Source organism: Pristiophorus japonicus, chromosome 8, assembly GCF_044704955.1.
Source record: "Pristiophorus japonicus isolate sPriJap1 chromosome 8, sPriJap1.hap1, whole genome shotgun sequence".
NCBI lineage: Eukaryota > Metazoa > Chordata > Chondrichthyes > Pristiophoridae > Pristiophorus > Pristiophorus japonicus.
Genome location: NC_091984.1, coordinates 218,114,367 through 218,139,112, shown reverse-complemented (window position 1 = coordinate 218,139,112; position 24,746 = coordinate 218,114,367). Strand labels below are relative to the sequence as shown.

Genomic DNA, 24,746 nt, shown 5'->3' with positions numbered 1-24,746 from the left:
AAACTGTTAAAATGTTTAAAATAAATTAGACAATCTTTAAACTATTCTAAAAGATTAAAAAAATCATTGAAAAATCTCACCTTTCAAAGTCTTGTGATCTCTAACCTACTGCAGCACTGAAGGTAAAAAAAATCCTATTTAAATTAGCTCCTTTTGACAGCTCCTGTGGGCGGGGCCAGACTACGAAAGAAGCCGCAGGCTTCGTGCGCGCTGCGTTCCTGTTCAGCGTGACGCTATACACTGCTCGGGAATCTTCACAACAAAATCGAAGTTCAAGACGGCGCAGGAGAGAAAGGCAAGGTGCATTTTTCTTTCTTTCTTTTAGCAGATTGCCCGCGGGAATTGTCTAACAGGAATTTTAGGGCCATCATATATTTCATAAGATTATTAAATTAACAATTGAAATGATGTGTATATCTTTTAATGCTTTCCTTAAATTTTACTTGAAAGCCTCTTCCAAATGCCTAGGCATGTGATTGATATTTTTGCCCAGAGCGGTGACACTTTGAGCTGAATTTCGATTTGCAGTGTACCTAATTTCCTAGGATACATCAGTAGCATTGTCAGCTGTACTTAGAGAACATTTTCTTTACTTTCTAGCAGTTTCTAGCTGCTTGGTTTTAAATAATTTTGAAAGACATGGGGACAAATGTAATTTTTTTTTATTGATGTAAAGTTTATATTGAGCATTTGTTTTGAAAAAGAAGCAGTGATGTTTGAGGGAGGGACAGCAGGAGAGAGGGAGAAAGAAACTGTTGGAGAGTGATACAGAGAAGGAGAGTGTTTCTTTCTGTTAATGTTACCTCAATTTTCTAAAAGAACGCCGATTGAATTTTCAAGTTGACGAATTATCTAATTTGTGTTTTGTTAACAGTTAGAAAAAGTAATTACCAATTGCTTCCATGTGTGAGATAGAGAAACACAGCTATGGAAAGCATCAGGCAGTGTCTTTACTCTTTCTAATTTGATGGGCTAGATTTTCCATTAGTTTTGCATGCATAACGCCCACTTTACCACTGAAATGAGGTATATCACCCAGTTAGCCACAAAATGGAATATGACGGCCATTTTTCAGACACTTATCGCCGAGCGTTACTTTCGGCGTGTACGTAAACGCCGGGAAAAAAATACCACCCACTCACTTTTTTTGGGCGGAATCATCTGAATGAGCGAAACCAACACCCATATCGCCCAGCGTTACTTTTGGTAGGTAATTAACGGCGAGATTCAATAATACCAACCGCACGCTTTTTTTTGTAATATTTGGCACACATTTGCCAAAACTAACGGCCAGCGTCACTTTAACCACCTCACACACATCTCGTCTACAATATCGCTCGCCCAAAACACCGCTCTCCAAAAAGTGGGACTGTTCTGAACTAACCACAGCAGTGTGGGTGCCATTTTTCAAATCGCAGGTCACTTCATTGAAAAGGCTGCTTCAACTTTGGGAGAGTTTGGATTCACTCTGGAGTTCTTCTCAGGTGAAGTGACCATCTCAACAGACATCTTTTCAGACTCTGGACGATTGGGTTTTACTGTAGCTGTGCTTTAGTGTGGAAATTATTGCTTCTGATCAATTGCTATTATACTTTCATTGGAATGGGACCAGCCATTTCTCAGCCTGCATCGATTAATACGCAGATGCTGCAGAGTGCAAAGTGCACAACGTCTAATGCATATCATTATGTGCCCAATCTAAGACGTGCCAGAATGAGGAGGAGGTCCAGACCATACACACGTCGCACTTACGGGTGAAGAGGTCTTACCTTGATGTGTCCGAGAACACCTGCCTTCGGAGACTGCGCTTCCACAAGGTGCTGATCACTGAAATATGCGCGCTCATCAGGCCAGATATGCAGCCTGCCATCAGGACATCACTGTCCGTCAAGGTCAAGGACACCGCAGCACTGTCATTCTACGTTCCTTTCGGGCCTCCGCGGTCGAGATTTCTCTTCTGTCTCACCATGCCAATCATCGCTATATTGGACAGGTCACAGAGTCCCTGTACGCAAGTAGGATGGACTTTATCAGCTTCCCCATAACCACGGAGGCTCAGACTGACAGGACTGGAGCATTCTACCGCATTGCTAAGTTCCCCAGGGTGCAGGGAGAAATACAGTGTACTCACATCGCCATGCGGGCACCTTCTCAGAACCCAGAGTTTTTTCGTAACAGAAAAGTTGTTGACCATAACCAGATAATAATGGCAGTGAATGCCAAATGTACGGGCAGCTTCGATGAGGCTCACATCCTGCGTGAGAGCGCTGTCTGACCAGTTTAAGAGTCAGCCACGAGGACAATGCTGGATGCTTGGTGACAACCGATATGGCCTAGCCACCTGGCTGATGATCCCCCTCCGTGACACCCACACCGAGGCCGAGAAGCGATACAACCAGAGCCACAGAGACACAAGCAATGTGGTCCAGAAAACAATAACTGTGGGTAAGCAGCACTTTAGATGCCTGGAGCACTCAGGGAGGGGAGCTACAATACAACCTTGAGCAAGTAGCTAAATTCGTAGTCGTGTGTTCCGTGCTGCACAACCTGGCTATCAGGAGGGGACAAAAATTGCCAGAAGGGACCGATGGTCCACCTCAGGAGAGAGAGGAAGAGGAGGACGAGGGGCTGGATGCTGATCTAGGGCCAGACAATGAGGCTGACTATGCAACAATGCCCACGCCCCCCTCCAGACTGCAGGAAAGGACCCGTGGTGGCTACATAGCTGCAAGACTCTTAAGTCAGGAGCTCATAAATGAGCGATTTGCCTGAAAGAACGTTGCTGTAATTGACAAAGTTGACACACTACTGTGTGTGTGCAGCTCAGACATCACTGGTAGGCATCACTTTGGTGCCAGTTAAAGTTCAAGTTGATTGAAGTTAAGTTGTATTTAACCCTTTCATGTTAAGGAATCACCAGTGTGCAACGGTCCAGCTATCTGAGACAATGCGCAACAAGGTCATGTTGAATAAAAAACATTTTATATGACCATTGGTCTGAAATCATAAGTATCACGGGTAAAAACACCCCACCCCCACCCCAATTATTTGACCATTGACATCAATCAAATGGTCAACATGTCCAACAACACATCGAGTACAAATGCAAAGCAGGAGTGTGTCCTCCTCTCCCCGCAAAAATTACAACAAATTGCATACACCGAGATGGAGGTAGAACACAGCCATCATCTGCGGACATGCAGGTCACTTTCCTTCCCCCCCTCCCCTTCTCCTCACCTCTGCACTTTCCCCTCCTCACTCCACGCCACGTGGCCGAAGAGCTCCTCAGGCGGTGCCTCATTGGGGGGGGGGGGGGAAATGAACAGATACGGGAGCAGAGGGTACCGAGGTGAGAACATTCTCGGATCCAGAAGCTGGATCTTGATCCTGCCTCTCATCTGTCGTTGGCACTGGTGGTGCCGAACATAGGGGTGGAGTGCCGTGCTCTGCGACCACTGGGAGACCTGTGCCAGAAATGTTCTTGCCTATCGCCTCCAGGGCTTCCGCCATCCGCGGAACGTACTCCGTCATGATGCCGGAGATGAAGGCCAGCTGTCGGGATATGCTCCCCATTGCATCGAGGATCTGGTCACCAATGTCTACAGTTCTCCTGGACAACTTATCCACCTCTCGGCTCTCGTCTGGTGCTCGTAGACCAGATCTGCTGCGTCCATGAAACCTCGGCGGGGTCGGTGCCGTCCCGAGGACACCTGGGGTGCCCTGTGCTGAGGTGTTTGGGCCTTTTACCTCCAGAGTAGAGGCGGGAATGGCCGGAGGAGCACTAGATGGCCTTGGGATGGAATATCTTCTGGAGCTTGGCAATGCAGGTTCCTCGAAGTTAGCGCTCTCATCCGTAGAGAACAGACCCAGCAGATTGACGGGCGAGAATCGGAGCTCCTCAGTAGCAGATGTAGTATTGTCCACCGAGTCCAGCCCCGTGTCCCCACTTTCAGGCCTCAGTGGTCTTGCCTGGGACTGTGTTGCTGGCTGAGCTGCAAAACAGAAATGAAGTTATTAGAGGAGAAAGGTGTGCTAGGGTCACAAGATGAGTCCAGCGCTCCACACAGCATATGCACAACAAAAGCACCACAGCTATCAAAATCATCATAGACATAACATTTCATGACCATCAACACATTGTGCATTGCAACGATTTTCATTAGGCCAGCATTATTTATACAATTTTAGAACCCATCCATCATATATTATTGTTCGGATATGAGTGGGTATGGCATCAATTGACCTTGCATCATGCAATGGTGTATAATTTACTCAAGTGGCATCACTTCAGGGTCTTCAGCTGCTTGCGTGGCCTTCCGGGTGTTCTTTCCTACGAGTGCAAGCACCCTCTCTCTCCTCCATGTCAGTGATGACTGGTGGCCCAGTTCGCCTCTGCACAGACCTCAGAGTCGATAGCTTCTTCTGTAAAAGGTAACAGCATGACATGGCATGAGATCATTGTGTGATATCATTGCTAGGTACTGTCACAGAGGCTGAAATAACACATAACCGACAGATGTAATCATGATTATTATAATTATCATTCTTTACCTAAAGACGTACACCATGAATACAGGCTTTGATTACAACAATCCTGGTAAAAGTGAAAGACCTCACATCTGATTATAGTCACTCATAGAAACAGAGAAACATAGAAAATAGGTGAGGAGTAGACCATTTGGCCCTTTGAGCCTGCACCACCATTCAATAAGATCATGGTTGATCATTCCCTCAGTACCCCTTTCCTGCTTTCTCTCCATACCCCTTGATCCCCTTATGAGGCCATATCTAACTCCCTCTTGAATATATCCAATGAACTGACATCAACAGCTCTCTACGGCAGGGAATTCCACAGGTTAATAACTCTGAGTGAAGAAGTTTCTCCTCATCTCAGTCCTAAATGGCCTACCCCTTATCCTAAGACTGTGTCCCCTGGTTCTGGACTTCCCCAACATCAGGAACATTCTACCCGCATGTAACCTGTCCCATCCCATCAGAATCTTATATGTTTCTATGAGATCCCCTCTCATCCTTCTAAACTCCAATGTATAAAGGCCCAGTTGATCCAGTCTCTCCTCATAGGTCAGTCCTGCCATCCCGGGAATCAGTCTGGTGAACCTTCGCTGCACTCCCTCAATAGCAAGAATGTCCTTCCTCAGATTAGGAGACCAAAACTGAACACACTATTCTATTGAAGCCTCACCAAGGCCCTGAGGTAAGACCTCCCTGCTCTTATACTGAACTCCCCTAGCTATGAAGGCCAACATACCATTTGCCTTCTTCACCGCCTGCTGTACCTATATGCCAATTTTGAATGACTGATGCACCATGACACCCAGGTCTCGTTGCACCTCCCCTTTTCCTAATCTGCCACCATTCAGATAATATTCTGTCTTCGCGTTTTTGCCCCCAAAGTGGATAACCTCACATTTATGCACATTATAATGCATCTGCCATGCATTTGCCCACTCACCTAACCTGTCCAAGTCACCCTGCAGCCTCCTAACGTTCCCCTCACAGCTCACACCGCCACCCAGTTTAGTGTCATCTGCAAACCTGGAGATATTACACTCAATTCCTTCATCTAAATCATTGATGTATATTGTAAAGAGCTGGGGTCCCAGCACTGAGCCTTGCGGCACTCCACTAGTCACTGCCTGCCATTCTGAAAAGGACCCGTTTATCCCAACTCTCTGCTTCCTGTCTGCCAACCAGTTCTCTATCCACGTCAGTATATTACCCCCAATACCATGTTCTTTGATTTTGCACACCAATCTCGTGTGGGACCTTGTCAAAAGCCTTTTGAAAGTCCAAATACACCACATCGACTGGTTCTCCCTTGTCCACTCTATACTAGTTACATCCTCAAAAAATTCCAGAAGATTTGTCAAGCATGATTTCCCCTTCATAAATCCATGCTGACTTGGACCGATCCTGTCACTGCTTTCCAAATGCGCTGCTATTTCATCCTTAATAATTGATTCCAACATTTTCCCCACTACTGATGTCAGGCTAACCGGTCTACAATTACTCACTTTCTCTCTCCCTCCTTTTTTAAAAAGTGGTGTTACATTAGCTACACTCCAGTCTATAGGAACTGATCCAGAGTCGATAGACTGTTGGAAAATGATCACCAATGCATCCACTATTTCTAGGGTCACTTCCGTAAGTACTCTGGGATGCAGACTATCAGGCCCTGGGGATTTATCGGCCTTCAATCTCATCAATTTCCGTAACACAATTTCCCCCTAATAAGGATATCCTTCAGTTCCTCCTGCTCACTAGATCCTCGGTCCCCTAGTACTTCCGGAAGATTATTTGTGTCTTCCTTCGTGAAGACAGAACCAAAGTATTTGTTCAATTGGTCTGCCATTTCTTTGTTCCCCATTATAATTTCACCTGAATCAGACTGCAAGGGACCTACGTTTGTCTTCACTAGTCTTTTTCTCTTCACATATCTATAGAAGCTTTTGCAGTCAGTTCTTATGTTCCTGGCAAGCTTCTTCTCGCACTCTACTTTCCCCCTTTTAATTAAACCCTTTGTCCTCCTCTGCTGAATTCTAAATTTCTCCCAGTCCTCAGGTTTGTTGCTTTTTCTGGCCAATTTATATGCCTCTTCCTTGGATTTAACACTATCCTTAATTTCCCTTGTTAGCCATGGTTGAGCCACCTTTCCCATTTTATTTTTACTCCGACTGGGATGTACATTTGCTGAAGTTCATCCTTGTGATCTTTAAATGTTTGCCATTGCCTATCGACCGTCAACCCTTTAAGTATCATTTGCCAGTCTATGCTAGCCAATTCACGCCTCAAACCATCGAAGTTACCTTTCCTTAAGTTCAGGAACCTAGTTTGTGAATTAACTGTGTCATTCTCCATCTTAATAAAGAATTCTACCATGTTATGGTTACTCTTCCCCAAGGGGCCTCGCACAACAAGATTGCTAATTATCCCTTTCTCATTACACATCACCCAGTCTAGGATAGCCAGCTCCCTAGTTGGTTCCTTGACATATTGGTCGAGAAAATCATCCCTAATACACTCGAGGAAATCCTCCTCCACCGCATTGCTACCAGTTTGGTTCGCCCAATCAATATGTAGATTAAAGTCACCCATGATAACTGCTGTACCTTTATTGCATGCATCCCTAATTTCTTGTTTGATGCTGTCCCCAACCTTACTACTACTGTTTGGTGGTCTGTACACAACTCCCACTAGCATTTTCTGCCTCTTGGTATTCCGTAGCTCCACCCATACCGATTCCACATCATCCAAGCTAACGTCCTTTCTTACTATTGCATTAATTTCCTCTTTAACCAGCAATGCCACCCCGCCTCCTTTTCCTTTCTGTCTATCTTTCCTAAATGTTGAATACCTCTGGATGTTGAGTTCCTAGCCTTGGTCACCCTGGAGCCATGTCTCCTTGATGCCAATTACATCATACCCGTTAACTGCTATCTGCGCAGTTAATTCGTCCACCTTATTCCGAATACTCCTCGCATTGAGGCACAGAGCCTTCAGGCTTGTCTTTTTAACACACTTTGCCCCTTTAGAATTTTGTTGTAATGCGGCCCTTTTTGCTTTTTGCCTTCGGTTTCTCTGCCCTCCAGTTTTACTTTTCTTTTTTCTATCTTTTGCTTCTGCCCCCATTCTACTTCCCTCTGTTTCCCTGCATATGTTCCCATCCCCTGCCATATTAGTTTAACTCCTCCCCAACAGCACTAGCAAACACTAACACTCCCCCTAGGACATTGGCTCTGGTCCTGCCCAGGTGCAGACCTCTCACCTCCCCCAGAATCGGTTCCAATGTCCCAGGAATTTGAATCTCTCCTTTCTGCACCACTGCTCAAGCCACGTATTGATCTGAGTTATCCTGCTATTCCTACTGTGACTAGCACGTGGCACTGGTAGCAATCCTGAGATTACTACTTTTCAGGTCCTACTTTTTAATTTAGCTCCTAGCTCCCTAAATTCATCTTGTTGGACCTCATCCCATTTTTTACCTATATGCACCACGACAACTGGCTGTTCACCCTCCCTTTTCAGAATGACCTGCACCCGCTCAGAGACATCCTTGACCCTTGCGCCATGGAGGCAACATACCATCCTGGAGTCTCGGTTGCGTCCGCAGAAACGTCTATCTATTCCCCTTACAATTGAATCCATCACTATAGCTCTCCCACTCTTTTTCCTGCCCTCCTGTGCAGCAGAGCCACCCACGGTGCCATGAACTTGGCTGCTGCTGCCCTCCCCTGATGAGTCATCCCCTCAACAGTACCCAAAGCGGTGTATCTGTTTTGTAGGGAGATGACCACAGGGGACCCCTGCACTACCTTCCTTCCACTGCTCTTCCTGTTGGTCATCCATTCCCTGTCTGGTTGTGTACCCTTTACCTGCGGTAAGACCAACTCACTAAATGTGTTATTCACGTCATTCTCAGCATCGTGGATGCTCCAGAGTGAATCCACCCGCAGCTCCGGTGCCGCAATGCGGTCCGTCAGGAGCTGCAGGCGGATGCACTTCCCGCACACGTAGTCGTCAGGGACACTGGAAGAGTCCCTGACTTCCCACATAGTACAGGAGGAGCATAACATGTGTCCGAGCTGTCCTGCCATGACTTAACCCTTAGATAAACTTAAATTGGCAACAACAATGCTAAAGGTTACTTACTGATATACAAAGGAAAAAGAAAAACTACTTACCAATCATTTACCCCCTTGGCTGTGACGTCACATTTCGATTTCTTTCTACTTTTTTTTTTGCCCTCTCACCCTGCTGCACCAGCTGGCCTTTTTATAGGCCTCCGCCGATCCCCGGACTCCCCGCTGCTCGCACTCCCGCCTCCGACGACTGCTGTGCCTTTTTATAGGCCTCGGCGATCCCTGGACTCCCCACTGCTCGCACTCCCGCCTCCGACGACTGCTGTGCCTTTTTATAGGCCTCGGCGATCCCTGGACTCCCCACTGCTCGCACTCGCGCCTCCGACGACTGCTGTGCCTCTTACAAATCAAATTACATGACTCTTACAAATCAAATGATATATATTTATAAGTACATGTAAATAAACGTAATACTTACTCTTGTGGATCCGACAAGGTCGTTCCATTGTTTGCGGCATTGGTTGCCCTCACGCTCCTTATTGGTCACCGACGAGACCATCTCTGCTATCTCAGCCCATATCTTCTGGTAGGCCTTTGGGGTGGGCTTCCCACGCCCTCCCTGTGTCAAATCACCCCAGTGTAACTCGACCTCCTGCAGGAGGGAGGCATTTGCCTTGTCCGAGAACTCCTCGCTCTTTTGCGGCCTCCAATGTGTTCCTCTCCCATCTCACTGCTCTCGCCAGTGTCAGTCTGCACAGCGTGATGTGTCGCATCCTCCTCTCCCTTCATTATAGGCCCAAATTCGGGCAAATATCTGGCTTTGGTAACAGCTATTATTTTTCCCCAATCTGCTCTAAAGTCTCCCTCCTTACTTCCAAATCAGCCACACCACACCCAGCCACGCCTTCACTCCCTCACAGCTTCCTCTCTCTAGGTCTCCTCTTATTCACATGTAATGATGACCCTTGACCTCCTGCATCTCGGGAATCAAGTGTTGCCATGCCGTTGCTAAGGACGGTGACACTTACGGCAGAAGATCAGAGAGATTTAGCGCTAACGCTCATTTAATATCGCTCGCGGTAAAGCCCAGTTTCAAAAATGGAGACTAGGGGCTTTGAGAATGGGCGACAAGCCGGCAATCTGAAAACCCATTTTTACCGCCCACGCCAGAAATAACGCCCATTTTTGGGCAATTTGCACAAAAGTGTAAAATCTAGCCCGATGTCTTTTGAGAAAAAACAAGCTGAATTTTAAAAGCAAACGTGTTGCCCCTCATTCCAACACACTTTGACATATTGTGGTATAGGGTAGGGTGTCTGTCCATTTTCAGGTCATGTATAGTATGTTTAAATGCAGAGTAGGGTTCACTGTGTGCCTTTATCCCCATTTTCAGAAGACAATCCCCTATTGCACTCAAATGGCTTTTTCTTTTCCATACAGCAGTCATCCTCCTGCTGTTTTTGTCAGACCGAGCACAGTACCAATTTGTGCTGAAATAGGGGCAGATTCATGCTGTGAACCCATACATACAGAAAATTGAGTTAAGATTGAAAAAATAATTTTTATTTAAATCTTTATAGCTTTCAGAAAAAGTAGTTCTCACTCCATTAGTCTGTGCTGGATTTAAATCCAGTATCCGATAAATGGACTGAATTCTAGCTCACTGTGGCATCCAGTTCTGTTGTTCAATTCATGACCCACCCTTGAATGTTGTTATAATGAACTGAATTAGTTCTCACGAATAACAAAAGTGCTGTGTACTTAAGGTGGGTACAGTCTAGAAATAAATTTAAGCAATTACCTGACATTATTTATAATATGTATGATTGGCAGTAAGCAAAATGCATGTAAAAACATTCAGAGGGACTGCACCATCATCATAGGCGGTACCTCGTATCGAGGATGACTTGCTTCCACACTAAAAAGGGATGAGTTCACAGATGTTTCCATGAAGAAGCTAATATTCCAGGTCCCGAACTACATGTTGAAGGGTGGAAGATGCCTGTGCGTGGATTTTTTTAACGTGTGGTGGACGTTACACACCAGCCACCACACGGGCTTGACAAAGCTAGGTCTTGGTCCAGTGGCAAGGATTAACCAAGACAACTGGAGACCAGCTCTGCTGCACGGACCAAGTGCACACACCTATTGCAGTGTGGGCTGGCCCGTGCTGCCCCTGGGCCCTCGCCTTTTCTGGGCCCTGAACTCACGCCTCTCCTAGGCTCCACAATCACTCACCACTCCTGCGCCCCAATCTCGCCGCTCCTGCTATACCTGCCCACAATCCAATCAGCGACCTGGACCTTGGTGATGTCCAATCCAGTCGCCCTCTTCACAGCTGTCGCTCTCCAGTATGCGCTGTACCTTCAAGTGGTATGCTCCTTTGAAGGTCCCGACTTGCTGATGGTCCTTGCAGGTCGGGGCCGCTGCGCCTTGGACACTGCAAGATGTCATCAAATGCCTGATAGAGTAAAAGATTTACTCTCTTCTTGCTATTGACAATGACATTATTACATACTCAATAAAATAAAAACCGTAGTGTAGACAGGAACGGAGATAAAGTTACTCCCACTGGAGACAGAAACTACACCAACCATGAAGACAGTTACGGCCAGAATTATGTTGACTCAAAACTGTAAGAGGTGTGATTCGATAATCTGGCATTATCAAAAAATTAGGTAATATATATATAAAATTTGTTGCTTGGGAATTAGCTGAACCTGGGGATTAAATCACAGCCTCAGTAATCGTTTTCTACCAGCCAGAAGATGTTTTAAAAAGTGCTTCAGCTTAATAAATGGCACTAGTAGCTGACATGATATTGACTGAAGGTTGCCAGAGGCTATTCTATAGCAAAACAACAAAATTACATGATTCACAGGATAGTAGACCTGGATGGCAGAACCCCAAATAAAAGGGAATAATAAGCTTAGTGTAAATTGTTTTACATCGAGAAATGTGCACTCCTCTCCACTTCTACACCCCAGCAGTCACCCCCATTTCAACAGCATAATCTGCATACTATCCCCTGCCTCTTTATTCCCTCCAACCCGAGTCCCCACCCTGCCACTCCCTTCTGGACAGCCTCACCCTTCTTGGTCTCAGTAACTTCCTGCAGCTTGTGTTCCATCTTGCTTTGCATCCTGGCTACTGATAAAAGGAAGATAAAAATTGAGCACATTAGGTACAGAAAGATACAATTGATTTACAGCGTATGATTCTAGTGCAACGACTGAAAGTATCAAGTGCCAACACCTTGCACCTGCTGACAGCAATAAACATTCCGTGGTACTGTTGCATTGATGAGGTTTTACATTGATGGAGTGCCATTCACGGTAGAAATTTGGTACTTGCGCCATCTTCAACACAAAAGACCTGAAATCAGGAGAACCAACAGCATCAGAGACCCACATTTTGTTGCTCTCTTGAACTGCCCACTGGTCTCCAGTTCAATCTAAAAACAGAGCTAGGTTCCCTTCTTGTTAGCAATGTGAATCATGGATGTCAAGGCCTGATTCAGATTGGGGGATGAGGGTGGTGACAGGAAGAGACAGAAAAATAATGAGGGAGAGAGTTTCTATTTGAGCACCTAGGATTACTTGGTATAATGGAAAAGGAGCCATAGAGGTCAGGGGCTTGGAATCCATCGCCAGATCTAGCTGGACCACATCAAATGCTTTTAGCTCACAATCTCCTTAGCCAAAACCATTAACTACTGTAGGATCATCCGGGACAGTAAAGATAACCCCCAGCTTCTTTTCTCCACTACTAACCATCTCCGAAACCCCCACTTGGTTCCTCCACCTTTATCTGCCAGGACCACTCGGCTACAGACCTCAGAATAGCCTTGGTCCAAACATGGACAAAAGAGCTAAGTTCCAAAGGTGAGGTGAGAGTGACTGCCCTTGACATCAAGGCAGCATTTGACCAAGTGTGGCATCAAGGAGCCCTAGTAAAAATAAAGTCAATGGGAATCAGGGGGCAAACTCTCCACTGACTGGAGTTATACGTAACACAAAAGAAGATGGTTATGGTTGTTGGAGATCAATCATCCCAGCCCCAGGACATTGCTGCAGGAGTTCCTCAGGACAGTGTCCTAGGCCCAACCATCTTCAGCTGCTTCATCAATGATCTTCCATCCATCACAAGTTCAGAAGCGGGGATGTTCGCATAGTGTTCAGTTCCATTTGTAACTCCTCAGAAAATGAATCAGGCCATGCCCTCATGCAACAAGATCTGGACGACATTCAGGCTTGGGCTGATGAGTGGCAAGCAACATTCATGCCACACAAGTGCCAGGCAATGATCATCTCCAACAAGCAAGAGTCTAACCACCTCCCCATGATATTCAAAAGCATTACTGTTATATATGTGGACTTGTATTTACTCTGTAAAACCACCAGAGGGCTCCCATAATCCCTTGGGAGCACAGGTATTTAAGAAGGCTTCACAGGTTGGAGAGGCACTTTGGAGACCTGCAATAAAAGACTATGGTCACACTTTACTTTGAGCTCACAGTGTTCAGTCTGATTCTTTCTCCATACACAACAACTGGCAACGAGATACAGATAGCGAACCCAAAGATGCAAAGAACAATGGGCATCCTGGAGAAATTCTTGGAGGAAGATGATTGGGAAACTTTTGTGGAGCGACTCGGCCAATACTTTGTGGCCAACGAGCTAGATGGGGAAGAGAGCACTGCCAAACATAGAGCAATCCTCCTCACCGTCTGTGGGGCACCAATGTATGGCCTCATGAAGAATCTGCTCACTCCAGCAAAACCCATGGAGAAATCGTACACCGATTTGTGCACACTGATCCGAGAGCATTTGAATCCAAAGTAAAACGATCTGATGGCGAGGTACCGGTTCTACACCTACAATAGGTCTGAAGGCCAGGAAGTGGCGAGTTATGTCGCCGAGCTGAGACGCTTTGTAGGACATTGCGAATTTGAAGGACATTTGGAGCACATGCTCAGATTTTTTCACACTTGGCATTGGCCACGAAACCATACTTCGCAAACTTTTGACTGTAGAGACCCCAACCTCGAGTAAGGTCATAGCAATAGCCCAGGCGTTCATTGCCACCAGTGACAATACTAAGCAAATCTCTCAGCACACAAGTGCTGCTACAAGTACGGTGAACAAAATGATGTTGTTTTCAAATCGTAACGTACAGGGCAGGTCACAAATACCTGCAGCTACACGTCCGCAGATGTCTCAAGAGTCCACCATCAAGGCTGATGAATGCAAGGCAATTAACACCTTGTTGGCGCTGCGGTGGTGATCATCTTTTCCATTCATGCCAATTCAAAGAGTACGTTTGCAAGGGCTGTGGAACAATGGGACACCTCCAACGAGCGTGCAGGCGAGCTGCTAAGACTGTTAAACCTGCAAACCACCACGTTGCAGAGGAGGACAGATCCACAGAGGATCACTACGAACCAGAGCCTCAGATCGAGGAGGCAGAGGTACATGGGTACACACATTCACCACGAATTGTCCCCCGATAATGCTGAACTAAATGGACTTCCGGTGTCAATGGAGCTGGACACGGGTGCGAGCCAGTCCATCATGGGCAAAAAAACTTTCGAAAGGTTGTGGTGCAACAAGGCCTCAAGGCCAGTCTTAGTCTCGTGGGAACTTAAGTTAAGAACTTACATTAAAGAACTGATTCCTGTAATCGGCAGTGCTACCGTAAAGGTCTCCTACGATGGAACGGTGCACAAGCTACCACTCTGGGTGGTACTGGGCGATGGTCCCATGCTGCTCGGCAGGAGCTGGCTGGGAAAGATACGCTGGAACTGGGACAATGTCCGAGTGCTATCGCCTGCTGACGACACTTCGTGTGCCCAGGTCTTAAACAAATTTCCTTTGCTGTTCGAACCAGGCATTGGGAAATTCCAAGGAGCAAATGTGCAGATCCACCTAATTCCGGGGGCGCAACCCATCCATCACAAGGCGAGAGCAGTACCGTACGTGATGAGAGAAAGGATAGAGATGAGCGAGACCGGCTGCAACGAGAGGGCATCATTTCACCGATCGAGTTCAACGAGTGGGCCAGTCCTATTGTCCCAGTCCTCAAGGGAGACGGCACCGTCAGAATCTGTGGCGATTACAAAGTAACTATCAATCGTTTCTACAGGACCAATACACACTATCAAAAGCCGACGACCTCTTTGCAACAGTGGCGGGAGGAAAGACGTTCACGAAGCTGGATCTGACGCAGGAACTGGAGGAATCATTGAAGGCCCTCACCTGCATCAACACACACAAAGGTTTTTTTGTTTATAATAGATGCCCGTTTGGAATCCAATCAGCGGCGGCAATATTCCAGAGAAACATGTAAAGTTTACTGAAGTCGGTCCGCACACCTGTGATCTTCCAGGACGACATCTTGGTCACAGGTCTGAACAGTCGAGCACCTGCAGAACCTGGAGAATGATGTGAATCGCACGTTTAGTGAGTTGGTCTTACCACAGGTAAAGGGTATACAGCCAGATAGGGAATGGGTGACCAACAGGAAGAGCAGTGCAAGGAAGGTAGTGCAGGGGTCCCATGCGGTCATCCCCCTGCAAAACAGATACACCGCTTTGGGTAATGTTGCGGGGGGGGGGGATGACTCATCAGGGGAGGGCAGCAGCAACCAAGTTCATGGCACCATGGGTGGCTCTGCTGCACAGGAGGGCAGGAAAAAGAGTGGGAGAGCGATAGTGATAGGGGATTCAATTGTAAGGGGAATAGATAGATGCTTCTGCGGCTGCAACCGAGACTCCAGGATGGTATGTTGCCTCCCTGGTGCAAGGGTCAAGGATGTCTCGGAGCGGGTGCAGGGCATTCTGAAAAGTGGGGGTGAACAGCCAGTTGTCATGGTGCATATAGGTAAAAAACGAGATGAGGTCCTACAAGACGAATTTAGGGAGCTAGGAGCTAAATTAAAAAGTAGGACCTCAAAAGTAGTAATCTCAGGATTACTACCAGTGCCACGTGCTAGTCAGAGTAGGAATCGCAGGATAGCTCAGATGAATATGTGGCTTGAGGAGTGGTCCAGAAGGGAGGGATTCAAATTCCTGGGACATTGGAACCGGTTCTGGGGGAGGTGGGACCAGTACAAACCGGATGGTCCACACCTGGGCAGGACTGGAACCAATGTCCTAGGGGGAGTGTTTGCTAATGCTGTTGGGGAGGAGTTAAACTAATATGGCATGGAGACAGAGGGAAGCAGAATGGGGGCAAAAGCAAAAGATAGAAAGAAGAAAAGTAAAAGTGGAGGGCAGAGAAACCCAAGGCAAAAAGCAAAAAGGGCCACATTACAGCAAAATTCTAAAGGGGCAAAGTGTGTTAAAAAGACAAGCCTGAAGACTCTGTGCCTCAATGCGAGGAGTATTCGGAATAAGGTGGACAAATTAACTGCGCAGATAGCAGTTAACGGGTATGATGTAATTGGCATCACGGAGACATGGCTCCAGGGTGACCAAGGCTGGGAACTCAACATCCAGGGGTATTCAACATTTAGGAAAGATAGACAGAAAGGAAAAGGAGGCGGGGTGGCATTGCTGGTTAAAGAGGAAATTAATGCAATAGTAAGAAAGGTCATTAGATGGATGATGTGGAATCGGTATGGGTGGAGCTACGGAATACCAAGGGGCAGAAAACGCTAGTGGGAGTTGTGTACAGATCAATAAAACAGTAGTAGTAAGGTTGGGGACAGCATCAAACAAGAAATTAGGGATGCATGCAATAAAGGTACAGCAATTATCATGGGTGACTTTAATCTATATATTGATTGGGCTAACCAAACTGGTAGCAATGCAATGGAGGAGGATTTCCTGGAGTGTATTAGGGATGGTTTTCTAGACCAATATGTCGAGGAACCAACTAGGGAGCTGGCCATCCTAGACTGGGTGATGTGTAATGAGAAAGGACTAATTAGCAATCTAATTGTTGGAATAATTGTGGTGCGAGACCCCTTGGGGAAGAGTGACCATAACATGGTAGAATTCTTTATTAAGATGGAGAGTGACACAGTTAATTCAGAAACTAGAGTCCTGAACTGAAGGAAAGGTAATTTCGATGGTTTGAGGCATGAATTGGCTAGGATAGACTGGCAAAAGACACTTAAAGGGTTGCCGGTGGCTAGGCAATGGCAAACATTTAAAGATCACATGGATGAACTTCAGCAATTGTACATCCCTGTCTGGAGTAAAAATAAAACTTGGAAGGTGGCCCAACCGTGCCTAACAAGGGAAATTAAGGATAGTGTTAAATCCAAGGAAGAGGCATATAAATTGGCCAGAAAAAGCAGCAAACCTGAGGACTGGGAGAAATTTAGAATTCAGCAGAGGATGACAAAGGGTTTAATTAAGAGGGGGAATATAGAGTACAAGAAGAAGCTTGCCGGGAACATAAAAACTGACTGCAAAAGCTTCAAAAGATATGTGAAGAGAAAAAGATTAGTGAAGACAAACGTATGTCCCTTGCAGTCGGATTCAGGTGAATTTATAATGGGGAACAGAAAAATGGCACACCAATTCAACAAATACTTTGTATCTTCCTTCATGAAGACAGAACCAAATAACCGAGTGAGAAGGAGGATCTGAAGGAGATCCTTATTAGGCGGGAAATTGTGTTAGGGAAATTGATGGGATTGAAGGCCGATAAATTCCTGGGGCCTGATAGTCTGCATCCCAGAGTACTTAAGGAAGTGGCCCTAGAAATAGTGGATGCATTGGTGATCATTTTCCAACAGTCTATCGACACTGGATCAGTTCCTATGGACTGGAGGGTAGCTAATGTAACACCACTTTTTAAAAAGGGAGGGCGAGAGAAAGCGGGTAATTATAGACGAGTTAGCCTGACATCAGTAGTGGGGAAATTGTTGGAATCAATTATTAAGGATGAAGTAGCAGCGCATTTGGAAAGCAGTGGCAGGATCAGTCCAAGTCGGAAATGGATTTATGAAGGGGAAATCATGTTTGACAAATCTTCTGGAATTTTTTGAGAATGTAAACAGTAGAGTGGGACAAAGGAGAACCAGTGGATGTGGTGTATTTGGACAAGGTCCCACACAAGAGATTGGTGTGCAAAATCAAAGCACATGGTATTGGGGGTAATATACTGACGTGGATAGAGAACTGGTTGGCAGACAGGAAGCAGAGAGTTGGGATAAACGGGTCCTTTTCAGAATGGCAGGCAGTGACTAGTGGAGTGCCGCAAGGCTCAGTGCTGGGACCCCAGCTCTTTACAATATACATCAATGATTTAGATGAAGGAATTGAGTGTAATATCTCCAGGTTTGCAGATGACACTAAACTGGGTGGCGGTGTGAGCTGAGAGGGGGATGCTAAGAGGCTGCAGGGTGACTTGGACAGGTTAGGTGAGTGGGCAAATGCATGGCAGATGCATTATAATGTGGATAAATGTGAGGTTATCCACTTTGGGGGCAAAAACGCGAAGACAGAATATTATCTGAATAGCGGCAGATTAGGAAAAGGGGAGCTGCAACGAGATCTCGGTGTCATGCTGCATCAGTCATTCAAAGTTGGCATACAGGTACAGCAGCCTTCATAGCTAGGGGATTTGAGTATAGGAGGTGGGAGGTCTTACTGCAGTTGTACAGGGCCTTGGTGAGGCCTCACCTGGAATATTGTGTTCAGTTTTGGTCTCCTAATCTGAGGAAGGACGCTCTTGCTATTGAGGGAGTGCAGCAAAGGTTCACCAGACTGATTACCGGGATGGCTGAACTGAGATATGAGGAGAGACTGGATCAACTGGGCCTTATGCATTGGAGTTTAGAAGGATGAGAGGGGATCTCATAGAAACATACAAGATTCTGATGGGACAGGACAGGTTAGTTAGATGCAGGTAGAATGTTCCTGATGTTGGGGAAGTCCAGAACCAGGGGACACAGTCTTAGGATAAGGGGCAGGGCATTTAGGACTGAGACGAGGAGAAACTTTTTCACTCGGAGAGTTGTTAACCTGTGGAATTCCCTGCCGAAAAGAGTTGTCAATGCCAGTTCATTGGATATATTCAAGAGGGAGTTAGATATGGCCCTTACAGCTAAGGGGATCAAGGGATATGGAGAGAAAGCAGGAAAGCGATACTGAGGGAATGATCAGCCATGATCTTATTGAATGGCGGTGCAGGCTCGAGGGGCCGAATGGCCTGCTCCTGCACCTATTTTCTATATTTCTTAGTCGACTCAACCGTGTGGGACTCAGGTTAAAACACTCGAAGTGCGTTTTTCTGGCGTCTGAAGTGGAGTTTCTGGGAAGGAGGATTGCGGCGGACGGCATCAGGCCCAGCAACGCGAAGACGGAGGCAATCGAGAATGCACCGGGCCACAGAACGTGACGGAGCTGCGGTCGTTTCTGGGACTCTTGAACTACTTAGGTAACTTCTTACCAGGTCTCAGCACCCTGCTAGAACCACTACATGTCTTACTACGAAAAGGGGGCGAATGAGTTTGGGTAAAAAGCCAAGAAAATGCCTTTGTAAAAGCGAGAAAATTGTTATGCTCAAACAAATTACTTGTGTTGTATGATCCATGTAAGCGTTTGGTACTAGCATGTGATGAGTCATCATATGGCGTTGGGTGTGTATTGCAACAAGCTAATGATTTCGGGAAACTGCAACCAGTTGCTTATACATCCAGGAGTCTGTCTAAGGCCGAGAAAGCCTACAGCATGATTGAAAAAGAAGTGTTAGCGTGTGTCTATGGGGTAGAGAAAATGCATCAATACCTCTTTGGGCTAAAATTCAAATTGGAAACTGACCCGAAGCCACTTATATCCCTGTTTTCCGAGAGTAAGGTATAAATACCAACGCATCGGCCCGCATCCAGAGATGGGCACTCACGTTGTCCGCATACAACTACGCTAACTGCCACAGGCCAGGCATAGAAAACTGCGCTGATGCTCTCAGTAGGCAGCCATTGTCCACCATGGGGGTGGAAATGGCGCAGCCTGCAGATCTAGCCATGGTTATGGAAGCATTTGAGAGTGAGCAATAACCTGTCACTACCCGGAAGATCAAAACCTGACAAACCTGGACAAGCCAGGACCTCTTATTGGGCCCAAGTTTCCACATGATTTGTGCCTGATTTTTAGGAGCAACTGGTGGAGAATGGACTATCTTAGAAATCGCAATTCTCCACATTTCTTTTTCTGCAGTTCTAGTCAGGTAGAACAGTTCTACTTTGGAACAGAATTTTTTCTTCAAAAGGGGGCGTGTCCGGCCACTGACGTCTGATTTGAAAGTTTCCACAGTGAAAACGTACTCCAAACTAAAGTAGAATGGAGCAAGTGAAGATTTTTGTAGAACTGAAAAAACCTGTTCTACACATTAAAAAATCAGGCGCAGGTTACAAATTAGGCGTCCAGAACGAGGGGGGGGGGGGGGGGGGGGAGGGAAGTCATTAAATTCTATAATAAATCCTTATTTATACTTATACAAATATTATACAAATAAATCCAACCTGAATAAACATTTATAAGCAAAGAAAAGATTAAATAAACCATCTTCCTACCTGTGTGAAAGTGCTTCAGGCAGGCCTTTCGGGACCGAAGGCTGAACGGGCCGGCCCGAGACTTCGGGCAGGGCCCGTCCCCAGCACCAGATTTACAGGTAGGTGGGGTTGGGTCAGGTCGGGGAGGTTCGGTTTGGGTCGTGTCGGGGGGGAGGCGGAGAGAGAGAGAGAGGGGGGGGGGGGGGGGAAAAGAGAGAGAGAGAGAGGGAGAGAGAGAGGGGTGGGAAAGAGAGAGATCTGGTCTGGTCCGGAGGCAGGGGGTGGGGTGGGAGGGGGGTAGGGGAGCGGGTGTCGGGTCTGGTCCGGAGGCGGGGGGGCGGGTGTCGGGAAGCAGGGCGAGGGCGGGGAGCGAGTGTCGGGTCTGGTCGGGGGAGTGGGGGGGGGGGGAAGAGCAGGAGCTGGCCGTGGGAGGAGCCTTATTCATGCAGCCCCAGTGAGGCCATTCAGCCAGGGCTAGGGGCTGCGTGCTTCGGGCCCCTCCCACACAGTTCGGCGCCTGGAGCTACTGCACTTGCGTGCCCACTGTAGCGTGCATGTGCAGAGGTCCGGCACTGTTTTCAGCGCAGGGACCTGGCTCCGCCCTCCGACAGCTCGTGCTGGCTGCGCCGAGGGCCAGAGGACCTGCAAGTAGGTGGAGAATACCGAGGATTTTTTTAGGCGCACTTTGTGGCGCGAAAAACGGGCGTCCAGGTCGGGACTGCGCCGTTCTAGGCGCGTGTGGAAACTTGGGCCCATTATCTCTAGTCAAAAGCTGTGTGCTTCACGGGAGCTGGTCCAGTGTCCCAGTGGAAATGCAGGAAGCGATAAAGCCGTTCTAGCAGCGCAAAGGTGAAATGTCTATACAGGCAGACTGTCTTCTGTGGGACAATCGAGTAGTGGTCCCCAAGAAGGGCAGAGACACCTTCATCAATGACCTCCACAGTACCCACCCAGGCATCGTAATGATGAAAGCGATAGCCAGATCCCACGTATGGTGGCTCGGTATCGATGCGGACTTAAGAGTCCTGCGTTCGCAGATGTAATACATGCTCGCAGTTAAGCAATGTACCCAGGGAGGCACCGCTAAGTTTATGGTCTTGGCCCTCCAAACCGTGGTCTATGGTGCACGTCGACTATGCAGGCCCGTTCTTGGGTAAAATGTTCCTTGTGGTTGTAGATGCGTACTCCAAATGGATTACATGAGATAATGTCAGCTAGCATGTCCGCTGACACCACTGAAAGCCTGCGGGCCATGTTTGCCACACACAGCCTACCCGATGTCCTGGTGAGCGACAACGGGCCATGTTTTACCAGTGCTGAGTTCAAAGAATTCATGACCCGTAATGGGATCAAACATGTCACATCTGCCCCGTTTAAACCAGTGTCCAATAGTCAGGCAGAGAGAGCAGTGGAAACCATCAAGCAAGGCTTGAAGAGGGTAACTGAAGGCTCACTGCAGACCCGCCTATCCCGAGTCCTGTTTAGCTACTGCATGAGACCACACTCACTCACTGGGATCCCACCTGATGAACTGTTCATGAAAAGAGCACTTAAGACAAGGCTCTCGTTAGTTCACCCTGATCTACATGAACAGGTCGAGAGAAAGCGGCTTCAACAAAGTGCATACCATGATAGCGCAAATGTGTCACGTGAGATTGAAGTCAATGATCCTGTATGTGTGTTAAATTATGGACAAGTTCCCAATGGCTTTCCGGCACTGTCGTGGCCAAAGAGGGGAGCAGGGTGTTTCGGGTCAAACTTTCAAATGGACTTATTCACCGGAAACACTTGGACCAAATCATACTCCGATTCACGGACTACCCTGAGCAACCTGCCTTGGACCCTACCTGCCACGTGCTAGTCAGAGTCAGAATCGCAGGATAGCTCAGATTAATACGTGGCTTAAGCAGTGGTGCAAAAGGGAGGAATTCAAATTCCTGGGGCATTGGAACCGGTTCTGGGGGAGGTGGGACCAGTACAAACCAGACGGTCTGTATCTGGGCAGGACCGGAACTAATGTCCTAGGGGGAGTGTTTGCTAGTGCTGTTCGGGAGGAGTTAAACTAATATGGCAGGGGGATGGGAACCTATGCAGGGAGACAGAGGGAAATAAAATGGAGTCAGAAGCAAAAGATAGAAAGGAGAATAGTAAAAGTGGAGGGCAGAGAAACCCAAGGCAAAAAACAAAAAGGGCCACATTACAGCAAAATTCTAAAGGGGCAAAGTGTGTTAGAAAGACAAGCCTGAAGACTCTGTGCCTCAATGCGAGGAGTATTCGGAATAAGGTGGACGAATTAACTGCGCAGATAGCAGTTAACGGGCATGATGTAATTGGCATCACAGAGACACCAAGGCTGGGAACTCAACATACAAGGGTATTCAGCATTTAGGAAGGATAGACAGAAAGGAAAAGGAGGCGGGGTGGCGTTGCTGGTTAAAGAGGAAATTAATGCAATTGTCAGGAGGAACATTAGCCTGGATGATGTGGAATCAGTATGGATAGAGCTGCGAAATTCCAAAATGGCAGAAAATGCGAGTGGGAGTTGTGTACAGACCACCGAACAGTAGTAGTGAGGTTGGGGACAGCATCAAAAAGAAATAAGGGATGTGTGCAATAAAGGTACAGCAATTATCATGGGCGACTTTAATCTACATATTGATTGGGCTAACCAAATTGGTAGCAATGCGGTGGAGGAGGATTTCCTGGAGTGTATTAGGAATGGTTTTCTAGACCAATATGTCGAGGAACCAACTAGAGAGCTGGCCATCCTAGACTGGGTGATGTGTAATGAGAAGGGACTAATTAGCAATCTTGTTGTGCGAGGCCCCTTGGGGAAGAGTGACCATAATATGGTAGAATTCTTTATTAAGATGGAGAGTGACACAGTTAATTCGGAAACTAGGATCCTGAACTTAAGGAAAGATAACTTCGACGGTATGAGGTGTAAATTGGCTAGAATAGACTGGCAAAGGATACTTAAAGGGTTGGCGGTGGACATTTAAAGATCACATGGATGAACTTCAGCAATTGTACATCCATGTCTGGAATAAAAATAAAACAGGGAAGGTGGCTCAACCATGGCTAACAAGGGAAATTAAGGATAATGTTAAAGCCAAGGAACAGGCATATAATTTGGCTAGAAAAAGCAACAAACCGGAGGACTGGGAGAAATTTAGAATTTAACAGAGGAAGACTAAGGGTTTCATTAAGAGGGGGAAAATAGAGTACGAGAGGAAGCTTGCAGGGAACATAAAAACTGACTAAAAGCTTCTATAAATATGTGAAGAGAAAAGGACTAGTGAAGACAAACGTAGGTCCCTTGCAGTCTGATTCAGGTGAATTTATAATGGGGAACAAGAAATGGCAGACCAATTGAACAAATACTTTGGTTCTGTCTCCACGAAGGAAGACACAAATAACCTTCCGGAAATACAAGGGTCTAGTGAGAAGGAGGAACTGAAGGATATCTTTATAAAGCGGGAAATTGTGTTAGGGAAATTGATGGGATTGAAAGCCGATAAATCCCCGGGTCTGATAGTCTGCATCCCAGAGTACTAAAGGAAGTGGCCTTAGAAATAGTGGATGCATTGGTGATCATTTTCCAACAGTCTATCGACTCTGGATCAGTTCCTATGGACTGGAGGGTAGCTAATGTAATACCACTTTTTAAAAAGGGAGGGAGAGAGAAAACGGGTAATTATAGACCGGTTAGCCTGACATCAGTAATGGGGAAAATGTTAGAATCGATCATTAAGGATGAAATAGCAGTGCATTTGGAAAGCAGTGAAAGGATAGGACCAAGTCAGCATGGATTAATGAAAGGGAAATCATGCTTGACAAATCTTCTGGAATTTTTTGAGGATGTAACTAGCAGAGTGGACAAGGGAGAACCAGTGGATGTGGTGTATTTGTACTTTCAAAAGACTTTTGACAAGGTCCCACTCAAGAGATTGGTGTGCAAAATCAAAGCGCATGGTATTGGGAGTAATGTACTGACATGGATAGAGAATTGGTTGGCAGACAGGAAGCAGAGAGTCTGGATAAACGGGTCCTTTTCAGAATGGCAGGCAGTGACTCGTGGAGTGCTGCAGGGCTCAGTGCTAGGACCCCAGCTCTTTACAATATACATTAATGATTTAGATGAAGGAATTGACTGTAATTATCTCCAACTTTGCGGATGACACTAAACTTGGTGGCAGTGTGAGCTGTGAGGAGGACGCCAAGAGGCTGCAGGGTGACTTGGACAGGTTAGATGAGTGGGCAAATGCATGGCAGATGCAGTTTAATTTTGATAAATGTGAGGTTAACCATTTTGGGGGCAAAAACACGAAGGCAGAATATTATCTGAATGGCGGCAGATTAGGAAAAGGGAAGGTGCAACGAGACCTGGGTGTCCTGGTTCATCAGTCGCTGAAAGTGGGCATGCAGGTACAGCAGGCGGTGAAGAAGGCAAATGGTATGTTGGCCTTCATAGCTAGGGGATTTGAGTATCGAAGCAGGGAGGTCTTACTTCAGTTGTATAGGGCCTTAGTGAGGCCACACCTGGAATATTATGTTCAGTTTTGGTCTCCTAATCTGAGGAAGGACGTTCTTGCTATTGAGGGAGTGCAGCAAAGGTTCACCAGACTGATTCTAGGG

General features: G+C 46.7%; 1 long non-coding RNA gene across 1 annotated transcript in view; it reads left to right on the top strand.

Moving 5' to 3' along the window:
* Nucleotides 1-251: 251 nt before the first annotated feature.
* Nucleotides 252-24,746, top strand: part of LOC139269000 (uncharacterized) — an 88,224-nt gene continuing 63,729 nt past the window's right edge. The window contains exon 1 of the long non-coding RNA XR_011594145.1: nt 252-300. This is a non-coding gene — a long non-coding RNA (uncharacterized lncRNA). The remainder of the gene's footprint in view (nt 301-24,746) is intronic.